A 13,343-nucleotide genomic window follows, 5' to 3' on the forward strand; every position below is an offset into this window, starting at 1 on the left:
ATGTTTTCATATGTATGTATATTGTTTGATGGCCGAGAGGCAAATGTATATAAAGTACTTATGTTTTGATAAAATATGATTTTCCTACAATTGGTATGTAAAATTGATAAAAGAGTATTAAATGAGCAAGATAAGTAATAGAGTGAGCGGTACTCGGTAACTAGCTCCGGGTACCCGTCGGGGCCCCTAGCTGGTGGTCATGTCCAGCCCTCTAGGCACGGTGTACTCATATGCAACCCACTAGTGGTGTCATGTCCGTCCCTCTAGGCACGGTGGAAATATAAGCAGCCCGCATTAGCGGTGACATGTCCGGCCATCTAGGCACTGTGTAATCATAAGCAGTGACATGTCCGGCCATTTAGGCACGGTGTAATCATAACGTCACATAATCATCCATAACATAACATTCTCATACATAGCATAGACATACTATAAACTCACATTATTGATCACCTCATAGACATATCATGACTTAGCATCATTATACATTTATCATTAAGAACATACACTAGAAGTTGGAGTAATTATGGCTATGTCGGGGTGACATAAGGTCGTGAACCCCCGATTATATTATGGAGTAATCATCAACATCATATCTCACCTTGATGGAACTAACAATTTAAGGTGAGTGTACGCAAGGAGAAGTATCGCTGAAAACATACTTAGGATTATTAGCTTCATGGACATCTTATATCATACTAGGATTTCTCATACTCATGTTCATCGTCATCATTATTATGCCCGTATCGTATTTCCTTTCTTAATCACGTGCGTATGTAGCTTCGTATTTCTGTGGACTCACAGTTTCCATCGTATAGGAAGATCATGGAAAATTTGAAAGATTCATGCCTTAGAAGGAAAGGGTTAGCCTTACATACCTTTTTGTCTAGCTACTCTATCGCTTGAACGCTCCTCTTCAATATTCACGTCTCTTCCTTCAAGGGAAGTTGCATTAACATTAGCTAATCAATTACCTAAACATACTTACTAAAGCTAAAGGAAATTGGGCAGCATTTCCCTTGTTTATATGATTTCCTCCATATTCCACATCAACTCCCAAACATCCGTAGCACCATTCATAATATCATAAATAACAATCATCATTTATCTACATTATTCACATTTCACTATTTCACTTCAATTTCTCCATAATCATGGTCATAATTCACTATTATGTTATTTCACGTAGAATGATCATTCCATGTTCTAAATGTCATTCATAGTCTACTTACAATCACAACATATCCATATTCATGATTCATTCCAAACTATTACTCAACAATAGCACTATTCTCACATTTATGACCCATTTTCTATATTCTTCTACAATCCAATTGATTCGACCTCTCAATATCTTAAAAATCATGAAAATATTATAAAACTTACCTTAGATATTGTAGGAATAAGCCTTGAGTTTAAATACTTTACTTGAACAAAACCCTAGTTCCACCTTCCATAGAATTTCTTGACTTGGATGAACTTTGATGTGTTTCTCACACTTAGTTTTGTTGATTTTATGAGGTTGATCATCAATTTCTCATGAGTTCTTGTATATGAAATGTGTTGAAGCTTCTAGAGAAGTCTTGAGTTGTGGAGAATGAAAAATGAAAAAAAAATGAACTTGGGTCTCTTATTTAAAACTTGGTCCCGACGTCATTATACAGACACGTATACGGTCCGTATAAATCTATACGGTCCGTATAAGTTATCGTAAAACAGCCCAGTGACCATCCCTATTACATCCTGGAAAATTTCGCGTTACCAAGACTGTAGACGACTTAGTATGAGCTCAAGAGAGAGCAAAGTTATACAAGGATTAGGGATGAAGATTATATTATCGGAGTACAAGAATATATATATGACATTTGGAGATTGTATGGAGTAAATCAGTTAGCACGTTACTCGATGATAACCCTCGTAACCATAAGGTAAGGTGGGGCCCATATGTCGGGATTTTGTAAAGGACATATGAAAAGTGATATGAGTAGTATATGGAAAGTTGAGCAAATCTTAAGAAGGACCCTTAAGCCAAATATGGGCATAAGCCCTCCAAAAGGATGATTTAAAGATGCGTTTTCGGATGACCTGACTTGGAGGGGCCAAACCGCTTTTATAAGTTTGGAATTTGGACAAACACCAGGAATGAGAGTTGTAGATAATTGAAAGAGCTTTCCAACCGTAGTTCGTGGGCCCTCACACAACATCGAGATCAAAAGGTATGGCCATTTTAAGATCAAGACCCTAAGCTGCCAAAAGGCCCCGAAGGCCCCACTTGGGGAAGTTGGTGAAACCGACCTAGGAGGGGTATAAATACCCCCATCAACCCCGTTTTTTTTTCAGCAAATAACATTATAAAGAGTCCTAGAAATTTCTCCATACCTCCCCCAAACATTATAGTCCGATAAATCAAGAATTTAACAAGATTACACCAAGCTAGCCCACGAAAGGTGATTGTTCTTGCTTCTACTTAAGTTTGGTGTTGGAAAGAGTTGATGTGGCTGAGTTTCTTCAAGTATAAGGTATGTTTTTCATCCTATCTCTTATGTTGAGTTTATTTGAAGGTTTAGCAAGCCGGAAAAGTGGAAATAGTAATGGAGGAAAGGTCATAAGTGTTGTGTTGTAGTTGTTGTGTTTATGGGCTGTTTTGAACATGTTGTTGCCATGTGGTGGGCAGATTTATATGTATAGAAATGGTATATAACATTGTTGGTGTGTTTATGAGATTATACTCCTTGATTGGGATGAGAGGAAGTGTATATTGTTGTTATATGTGGAAAACAAATATCGTGTGGGATGGTTATGGAATATATTGGTATAGATAATAGTGTTGTTGATGTTGGTATTGTTGTTGTTGTTGATTGGTTGCTGAATTTCAATTTTGGGCTAGGCATATAAACAGGGGAGATGCTACCTGATTTTCGGCAAAGTATAGAATAGTTTGATTTGAAACCTGAAACAAGTGTGCAATAAAGAGTCTAACGTTAGTATAACTCCTCTTAAATGTAGACTTGCGAGCTCGGACGAATAAGCGTAGCTAATAGGAGGTCGAACAGGTATGTTAAGGCTCGTCCCTTTCTTTCAAAGGCATGATTCCTATGGTATGATTCCATAAGTGTTTCTATAATCTCTATGATTTCAAAAGCTAGAAGTTTATGACTCTTAAAGCTTCTTATGATATTAAAAATGAGATGTTTTTATGGGGATTACGTTTAGGATGATTTTACGTTTAAAGGTCTCAAATATGATATCAACGATGATATGAAAATGTTAAGCTATTACATGATTTTCTCGATTTATGTCATTGTTGTTGATCTCACTTTACAAATTGTTCCTTAAAGGTGGGATGGAGCGGTAGTTTTCATTTGAACTCCTATGCATGTCATGAGCATAATATATGTATATGGTTATTTTGTGACATTACAGAATTCTAATATTTCATTTTGATCGTGCATTGCACTCATTTTCATTTCATTATGTATATATAAGGCACAGTTGACAAGGGGTGACGCTGTGACCTTTGCTGTGTGTATATAAGGCACAGTTGACAGGGGGTGACGCTGTGACCTTTGGTGTGTGTATATAAGGCACAGTTGACAGGGGGTGACGCTGTGACCTTTGTTGTGTATATATAAGGCGCAGTTGACAGGGGGTGACGCTGTGACCTTCGTTGTGTGTATATATGGCACAGTTGACAGGGGGTGACGCTGTGGCCTTTATTGTGATTTGTATGTGTATGGCACAGTTGACAGGGGGTGACGCTGTAGCGTTTGTTGTGATGTATGTATATAAGGCACAGTTGACAGGGGGTGACGCCTTGGCCTTTGTTGTGGTATTCCTATGGATATATATGTTTCTTTGATGTAGCTTTACTGATGCATCTATGTTGTCCATTCATTGTCATGTCTCAAATGTTTTCCAGGACTTTATGTATATATTGATTTCATGCCTTACATACTCAGTACACTATTCGTACTGACCCCCTTTCTTCGGGGGCTGCGTTTCATGCCTCGCTGGTGTATACAAATGAGTGGAGGATATTGCTAGAGGATGTCCCAGCTGGATTGGCGAGCTCCATTTCCTTCTGGAGTGTTGCCGAGTCAGAGTATCTATGCTATGGTATAATGATTTATGTTAGAAACTTTGCAGACAGAGTCACGTATATAGCATGTCAGTCTGGCAAGCGGCTCTGCAAGCCGGTGTATCATTATGCATTATGTTACAAATTTCATATGATTATAGATTTAACTTGATTTGAGAAAGACGAAAAAAATGTTTTTGAAAAGCTTTCATTATGCCTTTCACTTTGTGATTTAAGGGTCCAGTGAGATTACGAATATAATGAGAACCAGCGGGTTCGCTCGGCTCTAAGTAAAGGGTCGGGTGCCCCTCATGCCCTATCAGGACTGGGGTGTGACTAATTGGTATCAGAGCAGTTCGTCCTAGGGGTTGTCTGCAAAGTCGTGTCCAGTAGAGTCTTGTTTATGGTGTGAAGCGCGCCACATTTATAAACAGGAGGCTACGGGGCATCTAGGGTGGTTACTCTTCTTTCATATCTAAGATCGTGCGATAGAGCCAAGTCATAGGAAATGGGATTCCTTATACTAACTTTCGATCTCAACAGAAGCACAGTATTGACGGAAGAAAGTGAGCAATGTTATGGGAAGTCACAGAGGTAAGTCACTTCGCTGAGGCTACGTTATCAGAATATATATATATATATATATATATATATATATATATGTGTGTGTGTGTGTGACAATGAATCGGTACAAAGGTAAGCAATGGCACGAAGGATGTATGGCGGGTAAGGTAAGAATATAGCATGTATGATTGAAGTGTAAAGCTGAAGAATGAAAAGGGAAGTTAAACAAGAAGATATAACGGGGCAGATCGCTAAAGGATCAGGTACATCTCGAGTTGTGATATATGAGGTAAGTCTTGATATTTTTGTTCTTTTACCTGAAATTGGGAGCCCTGGGTGGCTGGGATATGTCGTATACATATATATGCCCTGTGTGGAATTGCTGGTATTTGCTGCATGCAGGTTTTGGACAGTAAGAATTGTAAAGGAGACTCTGCTAGAATTTTTCAAAATCAGGTCATTTAGTTAGGTACACTTAATAGGAAGAAGCGTGGAAAGGAAATATTGTAAATAGACAATAAGTGGGATGCGTTGCTTTAGAGGAGTTATGGATTTGGCATGGCATGAAGAATTATTATTAGGAAGACGATTAGCAGTCCGAAGGATTAAAATGGGTTACATTCGAGGTTTAGTAGGAGCAAGGTCTATTGGGGGATTCAGGGAAAGTCAACAAACGAGTTCTGCTGTAGATATTATATAAGAGTTGCGAGCGGAAACCCAAAGAGGCTGATAACCGAGTATTTATATGTAACGGCGATGAAGGTGTGTTCGCTACCATCGGGAATCTGGAAATCTAGGATGGAAAGTAGTCATACACACAGATGAAAGGTGAATATTGAGAATTAAAAAGGCCAAAATAGTTATTGTGTAGTCGGAAGAGTAAGAGACCCTTTCTAATTCGGTGGGAGATGCGTTACGAGAACATTTTGGAATCTGTCAAGACTTCAACTTGATTTAGATTATGTGGTGAAGGTCATGTGGTGAGGTGGATACGATTATAGCAGCATTAACGCACCGGATTTCTTTAGAGTTTCAAGGTTAAGCGTGCTGGGGTGACAAAAATACTAGGATGGGTGACCCCCTGGGAAGTGTACAAAAGTCCTATAAATTTAGACATAAAACATGAATAAGAAGCTAAAGTAGACTACGGGAAATTAAAGTGTGCGGAGTAGTTGGGAACCTTAAGAGGTCTCGTAGAACGAGGCAGATTAGACCGGTGAAGAGAAAGAAAGTGCATTACAGCTCTATAATTAGGATGAGTTTAAGTAGCGCTTGGAAATACCTTGCAAGCGAGGCGTTAGAAAATGTACATATGTATGCATATAATATCCCATCTATGACTGTATCAGCCGGTATGTGTATCCCGTTAACCGGCGTTGCGGTATCTTGAAGGCATTAATCGACCAGGGTAATAAAGTGCAAGTGACAAAAGAACGCTACCAGGTAAGCTGATTTACTTTCACTACCGGATAAGTTTGGAGAGTTCGAATGCAATGACATTTGGAAAATAAAGAAAGTGAAAATAAAGAAGGTAAGGAGATCAAAGTGTTGAGAAAGTAAAAAGTACGAAACATGAGTGAGCGAAGCCTCCAAGAGAGACGGCGAGCAAAACGCGAGACTATTTGGGTAAATATTCAAAGGTAGGTATTGTAGGAATTCCGTGCTAAGAGCAAGAAGTAGTAGGACACTCGGAAAACTCAAATGCATAGCTGCAATACAAACACGTAGTTAAGAAGAATTATGAGTAAGCTAGCTAAATGGGCTAAAGGACTAGTAGTGGATGGAGTGGTACGGAAATATGGACAAAATAATGATATAGATATAAATGGAATAAGAACTCAGGGTAAGAATTTTTAGAGATGTCATAAGAAAAGTCGGGAATAGCGAAACAAGGAGTAAGGTATAATCGGAGACTTCATAAAGTAATCTCGATGTCCCCATTAGCTGGCAGGTCCGGAAAAACTGCTAGCCATGAAAAGACAAAGGTGTGAAAAGACAGAAAAGAAGGCATCAGAATTGGATCTAACCCTTCTAAGTATTCTGATTGGATACAAGACTGTAACTAGCAAGAAGATAGACAAGCCAGACCATACGATGACGAAACCCCGACCTTAAGAAGATTGTGAAGGGCGGCAGATAATTATCGAAGACGACGGTTACTCGAAGGCTATGGGCGTATAAAGACCTCCTTAATAAGGGGGGAAGGACATACTAGACTGGAAAATAACTTAACCATTAGGTTCACTAGCGGTAAGGTCATGTTGGATAAACACTCGGAATGTAAGGGTAAGAGAGATGGTGACAAGGATGTAGGGACTAATGAAGCTGACCAATGAACTACAAGGAATCAATACGACGTATATCTAAGATCAACGGGTACAAAAAGGATAGCCCGAGATGGCACCGAAAGAGTAAACGCAAAGAGGGCACCGTAGAGAGAGAAAGGTAGTTGCCTACTAACAAAGAAAAGAAAGGAAAAGAGAGTATTTACAGGACGATGAATAGTTACGGCACGGAAAATCAAGACTACCATAATGGAGAAAGAACAAGAGCGAGATGCTAGTTGATTTCTGATCATGTACATGAGGACAAAGAAGTGAAAGAAAATGACTGAAGACAATAAAAGAGTTAAGAAATGAAGTCTAGGTACCCGCATCTATTTAAGCCTCCAAAGGATATGCAAACAGAGCCCTCAGTACCCTCAGGTATGTAATGCTTCTCTAAAGTGATTTCTTGGTCGTGTGTAGCCAGTATGGATGTTGATTTTGTAGCCCAGTGGGGCGATTATATGTTTTGGGTTGTTGTGATAGAATGATAGTGGTACAATTACAGGGAAAACTCTGGAGAAACTTTCGTAGGAATCCCAAAGAACTTAACATTCGAGGACGAATGTTCCTAAGGGGGGAAGGATGTTACATCCTGGAAAATTTCGTGTTACCAAGACTGTAGATGGCTTAGTATGAGCTCAAGGGAGAGCAAAGTTATACAAGGATTAGGGATGAAGCTTATATTATTGGAGTACAAGAATATATATATATATATATATATATATATATATATATATATATATATATATATATATGACATTTGGAGATTGTATGGAGTAAATCAGTTAACACGTTACTTGATGATAACCCTCGTAACCATAAGGTAAGTTGGGGCCCACATGTCGGGATTTTGTAAAGGACATATGAAAAGTGATATAAGTAGTATATGGAAAGTTGAGAAAATCTAAGAAGGACCCTTAAGCCGAATATGGGCATAAGCCCTCCAAAAGGATGATTTAAAGATGCGTTTACGGATGACCTGACTTGGATGGGCCAAAACGCTATTATAAGTTTGAAATTTGGACAAAAAACAACAATGAGAGTTGTAGATAATTGAAAGAGCTTTCCAACCGCAGGTCGTGGGCCCTCACACAACATCGGTATCAAAAGTTATGGCCATTTTAAGATCAAGACCCTAAGCTGCCAAAAGGCCCCGCGGGCCCCACTTGAGGAAGTCGGTGAAACCGACCTAGGAGGGGTATAAATACCCCCATCAACCCCATTTTTTTTTCAGCAAATAACATTCTAAAGAGTCCTAGAAATTTCTCCACACCTCCCCCAAACATTATAGTCCGATAAATCAAGAATTTAAGAAGATTACACAAAGCTAGCCCACGAAAGGTGATTGTTCTTGCTTATACTTAAGTTTGGTGTTGGAAAGAGTTGATGTGGCTGAGTTTCTTCAAGTATAAGGTATGTTTTTCATCCTATCTCTTATGTTGAGTTTATTTGAAGGTTTAGCAAGCCGGAAAAGTGGAAATTGTTATGGAGGAAAGGTCATAAAGTGTTGTGTTGTAGTTGTTGTGTTTATGGGCTGTTTTGAACATGTTGTGGCCGTGTGGTGGGCCGATTTATATGTATAGAAATGGTATCTAAAATTGTTGGTGTGTTGATGAGATTATACTCTTTGATTGGGATGAGAGGAAGTGTATATTGTTGTTGTATGTTGAAAAGAAATATCGTGTGCGATGGTTATGGAATATATTGGTATAGCTAATGGTGTTGTTGATGTTGGTATTGTTGTTGTTGTGGATTGGTTGCTGATTTGTAATGTTGGGCTAGGCATATAAACAGGGGAGATGCTGCCCGATTTTTGGCAGAGTATAGAATAGTTTTATTTGAAACCTGGAACAAGTGTGCAATAAAGAGTCTAACGTTAGTATAACTCCTCTTAAATATAGACTTGCGAGCTCGGATGAATAAGCGTAGCTAATAGGAGGTCGAACAGGTATGTTAAGGCTCGTCCCTTTCTTTCAAAGGCATGATTCCTATGGTATGATTCCATAAGTGTTTCTATAATCTCTATGATTTCAAAAGCTAGAAGTTTATGACTCTTAAATCTTCTTATGATATTAAAAATGAGATGTTTTTATGGGGATTACGTTGAGGATGATTTTACGCTTAAAGGTCTCAAATATGATATCAACGATGATATGAAAATGTTAAGCTGTTACATGATTTTCTCGATTTATGTCATTGTTGTTGATCTCACCATACAAATTGTTCCTCCAAGGTGGGATGGAGCGGTAGTTTTCATTTGAACTCCTATGCATGTCATGAGCATAATATATGTATATGGTTATTTTATGACATTATAGAATTCTAATATTTCATTTTGAACGTGCACTGCACTCATTTTCATTCATCATGTATATATAAGGCACAGTTGACAGGGGGTGACGCTGTGACCTTTGCTGTGTGTATATAAGGCACAGTTGACAGGGAGTGACACTGTGACCTTTCCTGTATGTATATAAGGCACAGTTGACAGGGGGTGACGCTGTGACCTTTGTTGTGTGTATATAAGGCACAGTTGACAGGGGGTGACGCTGTGACCTTCGTTGTGTGCATATATGGCACAGTTGATAGGGGGTGACGGTGTGGCATTTATTGTTATGTGTAAGTGTATGGCACAGTTGTCAGGGGGCGACGCTGTGGCCTTTGTTTTGATGTATGTATATAAGGCACAGTTGACAGGGGGTGACGTTGTGGCCTTTTTTGTGGTATTCCTATGGATATATGTGTTTCTTTGATGTAGCTATACTGATGCATCTATGTTGTCCATTCATTGTCATGTCTCAAATGTTTTCCAGGACTTTATGTATATATTGATTTCATGCAATACATACTCAGTACACTATTCGTACTGACCCCCTTTCTTCGGGGGTTGCGTTTCGTGCCGCGCAGGTGTATACAGATGAGTAGAGGATATTGCTAGAGGATGTCCCAGCTGGATTGGCGAGCTCCATTTCCTTCCGGAGTGTTGCCGAGTCAGAGTATCTATGCTATGGTATATTGATTTATGTTAGAGACTTTGCAGACAGAGTCACATTTATAGCATGTCAGTCTGGCAAGCGGCTCTGCAAGTCGATGTATCATTATGCATTATGTTACAAATTTCATATGATTACAGATTTTACTTGATTTGAGAAAGACGAAAAGAATGTTTTTGAAAAGCTTTCATTATGCCTTTCACTTTGTGATTTAAGGGTCCAGTGATATTACGAATATAATGAGAACCAGCGGGTTCGCTTGGCTCTAAGTAAAGGGTCGGGTGCCCCTCATGCCCTATCAGGACTGGGGCGTGACAATCCCATTCTGTGTCAATTTGACGGCACATTATACGGGCCGTAAAATTTTATACGGTCCACATAAGTGACCGCGAAATCAACCCCTCAATAACTTCATTCGGTGACACTCCTACGGTCCATTATACAGACCGTATAACATTATAGGGGCCATATAATCGACCGTACAACTCATCCATTCACTGATCTTTTTGTTGTCACTTCATTTGATCTCCTATCCTTAGGGAACCTTCTTAGCACTTGTTTATCACTTCATTAACAATCTAAGGGATGGTATAACTTTTCTCTAAAGCACCATTTAGTTATCATTAACTTGTTACTCGTAATTTCTTTTCGATACACATCGTATGCCTTTCCTTCTCTACGCAAACTTTCTTCTCTTATCTCAAATGCCTTTGAACCTTAATTAGGGTCATCAAACGTCATCCCTTTCTTCTTAAAATACCGTATACGTCATACCCTTCGTTGGCCTATTCACTGTATGCTGATGGGAAATTTTTCCAAGGTGTAACATTCTCCTCCCCTTTTGGAACATTCGTCCTCGAATGTTTAGTCATCGGGAATTCTATAAAAAATTTGCTAGAGTTTCCCCTATAATATGGCACTACCACCCTGTCACAACAACCCATAATAACATTGCCTTACAGGGCCACAACACAATAGAAATATACATTGGCCACACACGACCAAAAGCATGAAAAGAAAGCGTACATACCTTATAAAGTCAATGTTTCATCTTGAATCTCTTCAGGGGGTTGGAATAAGTGCAGGTACTTGAATCTCACACTCTCTTCTGCTTCCCAAGTCATTTCTTCTCGGTTGTTGTTTCGCCACAACACTTTGAATGAAGCTACCTCCTTATTTCGAAGTCTCCGTACTTGTCTGTCTAATATAGAGCCTGTTTGGATGGGCTTATGCTTATAAGCTGCAAACAGCTTATAAGCTAAAAAAAATAAGTTGGAGTAGTCTAACTTATTTTTTTTTGCTTATAAGCTATTTTCAACTTATAAGATGCTTTAGATAAGCTAATTCAATTGAGCCCAATTATTTTTTTGAGCTTATTTTAAGCACAAAATGACTTTAAGTTGGCCAGCCAAACACTCAAAAAAGCTGAAAACAGCTTATAAGCAACTTATAAGCCAATCCAAACGGGCTCATAGCAATGGGCACTTCTTCATAGGTTAGCTTTTTTGTCACTTGAAAATCATCTATTGGAACAACTTTTGTGGGATCTCCAACACACTTGCGGAGCATTGAGACATGAAAAACTGGGTGGACTGATTCAAGCTCTGAAAGCATGTCCAATTCGTAGGCTACATGACCCACCTTACGGATAATTTTATAAGGTCCAATGTATCGTGGACTTAATTTCCCTTTCTTGCCAAATCTAATCACCCCTTTCATTGGTGATACTTTCAAAAACACCCAATCATCAACCTGAAATTCCAAGTCTCGCCGGCGGTTGTCCGCATAAGATTTTTGGCGACTTTGGGCTGTCAACAATCGGTCTTGGATCACCTTGACTTTTTCTACAGCTTGCTGAATCAATTCAGGGCCTATTAACTGTACTTCTCCTATTTCAAACCATCCAATTGGGGATCTACACTTCCTTCCATATAAAGCTTCATACAGAGCCATTTGGATACTGGAATGGTAGCTATTATTGTATGCAAATTCGATTAGAGGTAAGTGATCATCCCAACTACCACCGAAATCTAGCACACTGCTCTCAGCATATCCTCCAATGTCTGAATAGTACGTTCGGCTTGCCCATCCGTCTGCGGATGAAATGTCGCGCTAAGCTTCACTTGAGTGCCTAGACCTTCTTAAAAAGACTTCCAGAACTTAGCTGTAAATTGCACTCCTCTATCTGTAATAATGGATAGTGGAATACCATGGAGTCGTACAATTTGTTTGAGATACAACCTTGCATAATCTTCAGCCGAGTACATGGTTTTGACTGGAAGAAAATGAGCTGCTTTTGTTAATCTGTCCCCAATCACCCATATAGAATCATACTTGTCTCGAGAACGAAGTAATCATGTAATGAAGTCCATGTTAATTACTTCCCTTTTCCAAGTAGTAATTTCCATGGCTTGCAATGACCCTCCTGGCTTTTGGTGTTCGGTCTTTACTTGCTGGCAATTTGGACATTGGGATACAAATTCTGCTATGTCTCTCTTCATGCCATCCCACCAATACATCAATTTGAGATCATGATACATCTTTGTTGCACCTGGGTGAATAGAGTACCGAGAATAATGGGCTTCTTCTAGAATTCGACGGCGCAATTCTGCAACATTCGGCACACATAGCATGCCTCGGTATCTAAGAATTCCATCCATTGAAATTTCAAATGGAGACTTCTCTTTTTCATGAACTGTGTCTCTATAATGGCTCAATTGGGAATCTTCATATTGTCGCTCTTTCACTTCTATATCCAAGGACAAAACTGTGGGATTATTAACACTAACTCCTGCACCACCTGAATCGATTAGACGTACTCCAAGGTTAGCTAGTTGATGGAGCTCATGAATCAATTCTTTCTTCTCCAAAGGAAATTCACATAAACTGCCCATTGATCGGTAGCTAAGCGCATCAGCTACTACATTTTCTTTTCCGGGGTGGTATAAAATACTCACATCATAATCTTTCAACAATTCTAACCACCACCTCTGCCGCAGATTTAACTCCTTCTACTTGAAAATGTATTGAAGGATCTTGTGATCTATGTAGATATCAACATGCACGCCATACAAGTAATGTCTCCACATCTTTAATGTATGAATAACTGCAGCTAATTCGAGGTCGTGAGTTGGATAGTTCTTTTCATGTTTCCGCAGCTGTCTCGAAGCATAAGCAATGACTTTACCGTGCTGCATTAATACACATCCTAACTCAATGCCAGAAGCATCACAGTACACAACGTAACCATCTGGCCCTTCTGGAAGTGTTAAGACTGGAGCTGAGGTTAATCTATCCTTCAACTCTTGGAAGCTGCGTTCACAAGCATCATTCCATTGAAATTTAGCTAACTTCTGGGTTAGCTTCGTCAATGGTGCTAAA

This window comes from Lycium barbarum, chromosome 2 (assembly GCF_019175385.1).
Source record: "Lycium barbarum isolate Lr01 chromosome 2, ASM1917538v2, whole genome shotgun sequence".
Taxonomy (NCBI): domain Eukaryota; kingdom Viridiplantae; phylum Streptophyta; class Magnoliopsida; order Solanales; family Solanaceae; genus Lycium; species Lycium barbarum.